The sequence below is a fragment of the Triticum aestivum genome, chromosome 3B, assembly GCF_018294505.1.
Source record: "Triticum aestivum cultivar Chinese Spring chromosome 3B, IWGSC CS RefSeq v2.1, whole genome shotgun sequence".
NCBI lineage: Eukaryota > Viridiplantae > Streptophyta > Magnoliopsida > Poales > Poaceae > Triticum > Triticum aestivum.
Genome location: NC_057801.1, coordinates 688224889 through 688231839, shown reverse-complemented (window position 1 = coordinate 688231839; position 6951 = coordinate 688224889).

Genomic DNA, 6951 nt, shown 5'->3' with positions numbered 1-6951 from the left:
GAGCTGAGGTACTCTACTGCCTCAACCTTTATGTTGGAGTTATTATTATGACCCTAGGTGTCTCAGGGGATCATCTAGTAGTCTAGCCATGATTTATGTTCCAGTGTGATGACTCTGGCCGTCATTATCGAAAGCATCCCGTGATGCCATTTAGTAGTAGGTATTCTATCCCTGGGTTCTGAACCCGAGATTCACTCTACTTACTTCATGTTGATAGTGTTTGCTAGTTCCTTCAGGATATTAGTAACTTTGCGATAGTCCTCGAGGTCCGTGGTATTTCCTTCTTCCAAATACTATGAACCGCTTATGGCAGATGTTTATTGGATCAAAAGATCACAATTAGAGTACTCTTGAGGAGTTCTCCATTCATAAATCGTGACTCTGCCAGTTCTACCTTTCTGCATGGGTTATCCGGAAGAAATATGTTGAACTCGGTTCGACATACTAATCTATGCATCCACAACTCAGAAAATTATATGTTCCTTTGAGTTGTTCTCCGTAGTTGCATTCTGACCCTCGTCTATCAATTGATAGTCAAGAGTATGCGTGCGTTCGTTTATCGATGCCTATTACTCTTGTGGTCCGTCAAGCCATTCTGTCCTGAATGACTTGGAGAAACAAACTCCAGTACCTCTTCCATCTCCATGATTGGGTCAAAGTAGTTGTATTTCGCAGATCAAATGCCAATCCAGCTTTTGGTTCTGCTCTACCTTGGAGTATTACATATTTTATATCGAGATTGTTATAGGAATTGCACACCATCCTATGCACTCTTGGTACAGTGATACTTCTTGCCATCATTGTTCATTCCTCGGTTCCTGTATTATTGTAACCGGAATGCCGACAAGTGAATCGTGATGTGTGAAATCAATACTCCTAGCAACCTTGTTGCTTGGTAGTTAAAAGATAATAATTTCATTCTTAGTATGTTGGCTTTTGAATCATCCTTCTAAGACTGATCGTGCTACCTAGTCCTTATCTCGGTGCACCCTTCGATTGATGAATTAGGATCTTGTCAAGCCCTCGCTCACTTGATCATATCATCTTGCCCCGAAAAGCAAGATTGTTCTCAAGCTTAGTAACATATCGGTGGTTCGTGATTTTCCGAAGATCTTCTCGGAAGTACTACCAGGTTGTCACCTGACCGCTATGTTGAGCTCGTGATCAAGTTGGTTTCTTGTGAACCACCTTCTCTCCAAGAATCGGTGTTGGATATCCCTGAACTAGTTGGTTAAGCTAGACAACAACTTGGAGAGTTGGAAGGTAAAAGCTTGCCTGACTTAGTTCGTTCCAAAGGGATATTCTTGTGTAGTGTGTGTTGAAGAAAGATGATATCTTCATCGGTTGGTCCCTGTGATCAGTTGCTGGACCTATTGTCTTATCAATCCTTTGATTTGAGTGTGGGCTATCGTCAAATCAAATCAGTACCAACGATGCTCGTAATGTTGTCTTACTCGTGGTTGATCCCTCGAGCATACACCATTATATCTTTTAGGTCTGACCAATGCTATCCCTTGTTCACTTAACTATGGAATTCCTTTTAAAAGGAAACCCAGATGAATTGTTGTTGTGCCCATTGACAACATCCTTGTCTTCTCCATAATTTTGCTGAACATTAAGCTAGTGTTGGAAACCTTTGAAAGCATTTGTTCATGCTAGCTCATGAAGCATATGTTTGGATGAAGGTAGTGACTTCCTTTAATTCATGTGCATCTGATGAAAGATGCCGCCGTGAATTTGAGAAAGCTAGTTTTGTTTCCTTGGAATCATCCCAAATCAGTCATGCACACGTGCGAAGTATTCTGTGGTCTGGAGACTTGCAACCTTCATTCCATATGTGTCCCGAGCACACCAAGCCACTGATTGATTTGTTCAAGGAGAAGAAGTTCCTTCATAAGAGCTAATCATATGACTTATGCAAGGACTTCGTTATCCACGGTGATGGTTCCCAACCAGAACTCGGTAGTGTTTTATTGTAAGACTACCATGTGATCATGTTTGTCTGAGACAACATGTTCACACGTGCGTAGCAGAACCAGCTCATGTTCTGGAGCTTGCTATCGTAGTTCATTCCCCGAGAATCTCGCAACGTCATCTCGTCGAATTGTGTTGCAAACTTTCATTTTTCTTCCTAGACTCGATGAGTCTGGAATATCCTAACACCAACCAGATCTGAATCTCAGGCAGATATGATGGTTGGAACATTTTCCAAGAACTATAATATTGGTCCCTCGATAACCGGTAAAGTGGATGTCGTGGCCAACACACCCAACCGGAAGACCTATTATTATAATATCTTGATTGAGGAAGTTGGCCACCTCCCCATAGGGATTTCGTAGGATTTACTCCCTAGTTGCCCCTATGGATTTTGAGATCCCGAAGTCCGACCTTTTTACTTGATGTTCTAGATATCAAACCATATCTATGAATGGGTTACACTAGCACATCAAGGAGAACATTAGAAGCGGAGTGCTAAATGTCTCTCGGTCGATCATCCAGATTTTTATTTCCTTGGCCTCGCTAAGGTGAAATCTGAGAAGTGTTATCTTCCTTTGCATCTGCATCGTCCATCGATGTTCATCATGGTGGTATGTTGTGTTGCCAGGATCCTTGACACGGATGTTGGTAAAACCTTGATGAATATGGAAATGCTCAAGTTCTTGAGAGCACGCACAAGCGCTAGGTGTTATCATCAGCACTAACTGGGTTTGCTCTCAGTTTCCTCGGCAATGCTATGATCTTTTCAAACAGTGAATTCACTCCCTATTGTTGGGTTCTTCCCCAGTTACCAGAATCATTCCCAGCATTTGCATTTTGTTCCCAGCTTGCACCGCCAATGTGCCATTCTACCACGGGTCTCTTCCATCTCCGGTGATAAGCAAATTCATCCATTACGTTGTCTTCAACAAGGTAATCCACATCATCCAAGTCCGAGTATGCCATTCTACCGACCCCGCCAATCGATTGCTGTGATTTGCCTTCGGCTGATATAGAGAGTCTCAGTGATCTCTATATCAAAGGTAATTATTTTTGCCACTTAAGATAATAATCTACGAATCACCCTTCTCCAGGATGTTTCGTCGTGGTGTCATGGCAATTCAACTCCTCGCTATGTTGACAACCGATCACCACATTCTTAAGTCTGGAATTGCTGTCTACCTAGTGAACCTCGTCACCTGCTCCACTCTGTCCCTCTAGAGGTATGCTTCGTCTCTCAGCTTGAGAGATGTTGCTATGTCACATTCCAGGAGTTAATCCTGAGTTGTTCGATCTTCAAGAAGATTGACCCTTCTAGAGTCTCCTTCTTCCCTCCATGTCATGTTGAAAGGATTTCTCAGAGCAAGACTTCAAGACAATAATGATGAATGAATCAACGTTCAACTGAAGTGCACCCTGGATCGTGAAGATTATACTAGTTTGCGTTTCCCCTTCACCTTACCCTACGCTTGAATCTCGAGACGAGATTCTTGTTTAGTGGGGGTGAGTTGTCACATCCCTAGCTTCTGGTGCTGTCTGGTGTGTGCATCATGTTTAAATTCAAATGAAATTTGAATTGAGGAATTTTCAAAAGCCTCAGGAAACCTCTAAAAATAACCAACAATTAAATCTTCTCAAATGTGTCCAAGAAAATGTTCCTGTTATTCCATGGAAATATTGGTAAGAGGTAAAATTTAAACCAATATTTTTGGAGTCACAGAGATAATTATTTTGGCCATTTGAATTAATCCAATAACTATTTGCTTTGGATTTATATTTAATATATATTAAATATGACTCCAATAATTCTGGAAGTTTGTGAGTGGCTTTGTATATATTTTAGCAAGCCACATAAAAATCTACAGAATTTATTTAAATGATTTAGTTGCTAAACTAAATCAAAACAAACTACAGAAAATAGAAAAAAAGTAAAAGAGAGAGAGCAGAAGGACTTACCTGGCGCCACTTACCTGGCCCAACACTGTGCAGCCAGCAGCGGCCCAGCCCACCACTTCCCCCCCCCCTTGTCGCCTTCCTCCTCGCGCCAGTAGGCGCAGGCGCGTGGCCGGAGCGCGCGGGCACACGCCCAGGCCACCTCCTGCCTCCCTGCTTGCCTCCGCTACTCCCTGGAGACGCCACGCGGCTCCCTCGACCCTCCCTCACTCTCCCGCGTCTCTCCCTCCGTCCCTATCCCCCTCTGCTCCCTCTCCCTCTCTGCCCGAGCGGAGCCCGTCGCCACCGACGCCGTTCGCCGCGGCCACCAGCCACCCCCTCGCTCCCTCTATGCATCCCTGAGCTCCGCCCTGACCCCGTGGAGCTACACACGCGACGCACGCGACCAGAGGAGGCCGCAGTCGACCGGAGCGTCGTCGTCTTCATCTCCGGTGCCCGGAGATCGCCGTCGTCAATTCGCCGTTGCAGAGGCGTCCCCGAGCCCACTCAGCGTCTCGTCCGACTCCCCGTGAGCTCCTCTTCTCTTCCCCTCACTCCCCGCACCTGATTTCGTCCCCTAGCTCCATCTTCCACCACGGCCGAAGCTCGCCGCCGCCGTGCCTCGTCGCCGTCGTGGCCAGAGCCACTGTGGCTCGAAGCCGGGCACACCATCGTGCTCCACACCTCACCAGGAGCACGTAGCACGCACCAACGCCTCCCCTAGCGCCCTGCATCGCCTAACCCGCCGTTGGCCGAACTCCGGCCGCCGCTCACGAGCTCGCCGTCGTCGGTACCAGCCACCACAGGCACGGCCACCACCACCATTCGATGCGCACCAGCAAGGGCTCTCCAACGAGCCCAAGCACAGCCTCGCCCGTGCCCTGTAGCGCGTTTCCGGCTCGCGCCGCCGTCTCGGGCCTCGCCGGCGTCATGTCGCCGGTGGGTTTGACCCCACTGACCCGGGATTTGACCCTGCTAATTAACCCTGTGACACTGACAGCAGGGCCCCACCTGCTAATTAATCCTAGATTAGTTTCTGTTTAGTTTTTAACTAATCCTAGTGGCCCCACGCGTCAGCTTTGACTAAGCTGACGTGGCTGTTGACTGGGCCCACATGTCAGCGACACTAATCAGCCCCAGTCACTGACCAGTGGACCCCACTGGTCAGGTTTGACCACCAGCAGCGTCTGTTGACCTGCTGACGTCATAGTGACGCAATGCTGACGCAATAAGTATTTTCTGGATTTAAAAATAAATCAGAAAATCCAGAAAATTGTATAAACTTCAATAAATCATAGAAATTCAACCGTAACTCCAAATTAAATAATTTATATATGAAAAATTATCAGAAAAATTCAAGGAATCCATCTATACCATTTTCATGCATGTCAGAACAACTTATAGATGCTGTTTAGCACAAATCATACTAATGGAATTTAAATATCCACATATGGAGTTTGAATTTGAATCTTGGATTCAAACCAACTTCATTTAATCTGGTTTTAGGTGCATTAGCCCAAAACACATTCATATTGCCATGTCATAGCATGCATCATATTGTGCATTGCATTGATTGTGTTTCTTCTGTGTTGCCGGTGTTGTTCCCCCTCGGTAGACGTGATACCGATGATGTGATCGTTGACACTGATGAAGACTCAATGTTATCTTCAGAAGTGCCAGGCAAGCAAAACCCCCTTGTTCATTCCGATACAATCCTACTCTCTCGCTCCTGCTCTCTTTTACTGCATTAGGACAACACCGATTCATCTGTTACTTGCTGCGGTAGCTGAACCCCTTTATCCTCTGCATGACCTGTCATTCCACAGTAAATAGATGAAACCCACTAGCATGAGTAGGAGTTGTTTGAGCCCTGTTGTGCCTACTCATTCATGCTTGTTTGTCATGCCTGCTACTGCTTAGAGTTGAGTCAGGTCTGATTCATCGGGGATGAATCAGAGGTGTGTGAACATGTCCTACTGTGTGTGAGCTAAGTGTGTGAACACGATTTGGTAAAGGTAGCGGTGAGAGGCCATGTAGGAGTACATGGTGGGTTGTCTCATTGCAGCCGTCCTCAGGAACTGAGTTCTGTGTTTGTGATCCATGATTCAGCTACTACCACGCATTGGGCCCGAAACCAATGGACCCTCTCGGCTTCTTAATCACCCTTGTCCTCTGTCCAGGAGTTGCAAGTAGTTTCTGGTGTTTGTAGTATGCTGGAGGCCGTGGACAGCGCTGACCGTAGGGGTGGGCTGTGATGCGGTAGGCACATGGCCGGGTAAACCGGGCGCCCGTTTGGTGTCACGGAACCCTGTTCACATCGTTTGGGGCTGTGAGCGAAACTCCGGCCGGATCTCCTCATGGATGGAACCCGAATAGGCGATAAACCTGGACTAGAGACTTGAGTGTTTAGGCAGGCCGTGGCCGACACCCACGTTGGGCTTCCGCTTGAAGGTTGCCGAGTACATGTCGTGTAAACGGCGGTAAGTGGTGAGAGCGTGTGTGAAGAAGTACACCCCTGCAGGGTTAATATGATCTATTCGAATAGCCGTGTCCGCGGAAAAGGACTTCTGGGTTGCTTATATCAGTTCATAGACAAGTGAAAGTGGATACTCTAAAATACGCAAGATAAGCGTGAGTGCTATGGATGGCGTTCTCGTAGGGAGACGGGAGCGGATCCATAGTGGTGTATTGATATGGTGAATATGTGGACTCGTGTGCGCCACCTCAAAAGAGTTACTTGCAGTCGTAGTTCAGGATAGCCACCGAGTCAAAGCTGGCTTGCTGCAGTCAAACTCCACCATCCCCTTTGTTGATAATGATGCATGTGTAGATAGATCTGATGTAAGTCTTGCTGGGTACATTTGTACTCACGTTTGCCTATTTTATGTTTTTGCAGAGAGACTTCAGTCTCACTAGTAGTTCCGCTTGGACTTCGACGTTTAGCTTGATACCTCAGCTACGATCTTGTGCCCTCGGCAGGATCTGATAGATAGTCAGGCTTCTCAGCCTTTTCATTTATAGATGTCTGTACCCAGACATGAT